The sequence below is a fragment of the Onthophagus taurus genome, chromosome 3 (genome assembly GCF_036711975.1).
Source record: "Onthophagus taurus isolate NC chromosome 3, IU_Otau_3.0, whole genome shotgun sequence".
Taxonomy (NCBI): domain Eukaryota; kingdom Metazoa; phylum Arthropoda; class Insecta; order Coleoptera; family Scarabaeidae; genus Onthophagus; species Onthophagus taurus.
The window spans coordinates 17319417-17322175 of record NC_091968.1 but is presented as its reverse complement, the minus strand read 5'-3'; the positions used below and the strand labels follow the sequence as shown (position 1 = coordinate 17322175).

Sequence of the window (2759 nt, the reverse complement as noted above, 5' to 3'; positions counted from 1 at the left end):
GATGAGACTTGTAGGGTTCCTGGGACAAACTGTTGATGAGGATTGCTTTCTTAATTCGGTCCTCGACAATACCATTTGCAATAAAAAATTGTTCCAGTCGACCTCGATGCACCGTCCATTCTATATTTTTGGGATCGAACTCATGCTGTATACCAATATTTCTCATACTACCGCGTGTTTCATCTTCTTTGTCAACCATTCTTTAATATCCTCGTCGCCACTGTAGTGTATGAATAAAAACTACGTACATAATTTACTATAATATATTCAATACCACTTAACCTTATGACAACCCAGCACCGATCGACGATCGTGAGTAGAAGGGAGGCTTTTTAAACATGTTTGTACTTTAATACACTACATAAACTTTTCGGATATACTTGTAAAAAGCAATCAAGTTTAGATGAACTCCTATTCCTATTCAGCGTTGCTGATACAATTGCTTACTTAACTTGAGGCATAGCTCTTCTGGGTTGAAAATTTGCGATTATGTCGATATCATACCAGTGTATCACACCATCGTTATTCTCGTTATTTGGTTAGGGCCCTTCATCCGAACCGGAAGAGAAATTTGAAGAACTATTTGATGAACCTTCATCTTCACCACGATTGCTGTTATTTTTTGGTCGTTGGGCTGGAATTTCTTCTTCGGAAGGTTCAAAATCTGAATCCGACTCATCACTACAAGGGAATGGATCCACACCTTCCCTTCAGAAAGATTGTCAATTTCTTCATCCAACTCTTTTCGGATAAGATATTTTTTAGTCATTCTGCAGGAGAAAGAACAATTTTTGCACTTCAGCACTACATTCGCTTCTCCATAGTCTTTATGTCTATTTTATCTCAATCTTCTCTGGCCATAGAATTGGAAAGTACGAGGTGTAGTCGTAGTAACCTCTCACTTATTTGTTGTAGATCTTTGAAGGTCTTGTGAATTCTTTCTCGTAGTAGTGGTTGGGTTGGGTTGAGGTTGGCGTTATTTTTTTATCTCCGCAACTTCTTAGGAAGGCGAAGTTGCATAATAGCTTGCGTTATCTAATCGCAAGCTATTATGCTTGATTTTTTTTGTTAATATTCTCCCCATAAGGATATTTAATTAACAATAATTGTTAATTAAATATCCTTAATTAATAATTGCAAAAAAATTAAGCAATTTCGTTTCTGAGAAAAAGGATATTCAAGTTAACCCTAAAAAATAACCGATTTGTGTTATATTTCAACCCCTTTAAAATATCCTACTTCTTCTATTACCTAACAACAATAATAATAATTAAGATAAAAAATCATATTTCATATAAATTTTAATAGACGAATACATAAAAATTAAAACTATAATACAATTTCCGTAGGCATAGGATCACCTCTAAGTCCTGCAACAATATTTTTAGCAATTAAAATCGCCATACGTTTCCTAGCTTGAATAGTAGCGCCCCCCAAATGGGGTGAAACGACGCAATTTGGCAACTTTAATAATGGATGATCGACAGGTAACGGATCGGGAGTAGTAATATCAATTCCAGCAGCTTGAATCACACCTCTTTTAAGCGCCTGATACAAAGCATCCAAATCGACGATGCCTCCCGTACTTATATTAATAAAAATGGCGGTTCTTTTCATCCGTTCAAACGTTCTATAATTGAACATAGACGCCGTATCGGGGTTTAAAGTAACCGAAGTGATCACGAAGTCGCTAAGTGCTAAAAGTTCGTTTAAACTGACTCGTTCTGTGTTCAAGATGTTCGCTTCTTTCTTTCGATCCGATCGATTGTAGTAAATTATTTTTGATGTGTTAAATGATTTTAAAATTTTAGCGACTGCTTGACCAATTCTTCCGAACCCAACAATTCCAACTGTGGAGCCTGCCAATCCAGGTCCTTCCATCCAATTAGGGGACCAAGCGGTCCAAGCCCCTGATTTAGCCGCTTGATACCCTTCAACTAATCTTCGACTTGTCGCCAATAACAAACCTACCGTTAATTCAGCGGTGGCCTCCGTTAAAACTTCTGGAGTGTGAGCAATACGGATTTTCCGTCTTTTTAATTCGTAAAGTGGTAAATGTTCGAAACTTGGCGACATTGTACCAACTACTTTTAATTTACTGGCACGTTTTAGTACTTCACGATCGATTTTATCTGATAATAAACAAAATAGCGCGTCTTTGTCACATATTTGTGCCATTAATTCTTCTTTAGGTATCGGGGATTTTTTCTTCCATATGCTTACATCGCACTCTTTTCTTAAAATCATTAAGGCTTCTGGAAGAATTGGACGCGTAACGTAGACTTTCGGTTTGCATATTGCTACGGCGGAATTGTGCCTGATTGACGCTCGATTCGGTTGAAAAAACTGAAGAGTTGAGTATAAAAATCTTGGGAGGGTTTTGTTTAAAGGATACGTTGCCATTTATGGTTGAATTTTGTGAGAACGTTCAATGTTTACGTACCCGCTGCGTTTTGAGGTAAAGGAGTAATACTGAAATTCATTGCACTTTTCTAGTCATTAACTTCGTGGTGGTTTTATACAAAATCCCTTTCAAAAGATAAATTTTGACGTTTTGTAAAGTTGACGTTTTGACAAATTGTTTGCTACCATGGCTTCGATTTAACACTTTTTAATAGGAACATGTTGAAGGTAAATGTTTTTTGTTAACAGCACTCAATCACTATCAAAATTTGAAGAATTTCAACACAAAACAGAAAAAGGAATTTTTGGACTTCTATGCATTACATAGACCCCCACTCTTCGTAGCAACGATTCTA

General features: G+C 36.6%; 1 pseudogene; it reads right to left on the bottom strand.

Annotated features, from left to right (window-relative positions):
* Positions 1-1329: 1329 nt before the first annotated feature.
* Positions 1330-2403, bottom strand: LOC111419599 (glyoxylate reductase/hydroxypyruvate reductase pseudogene; annotated as a pseudogene).
* Between the last annotated feature and the right edge of the window lie 356 nt (positions 2404-2759).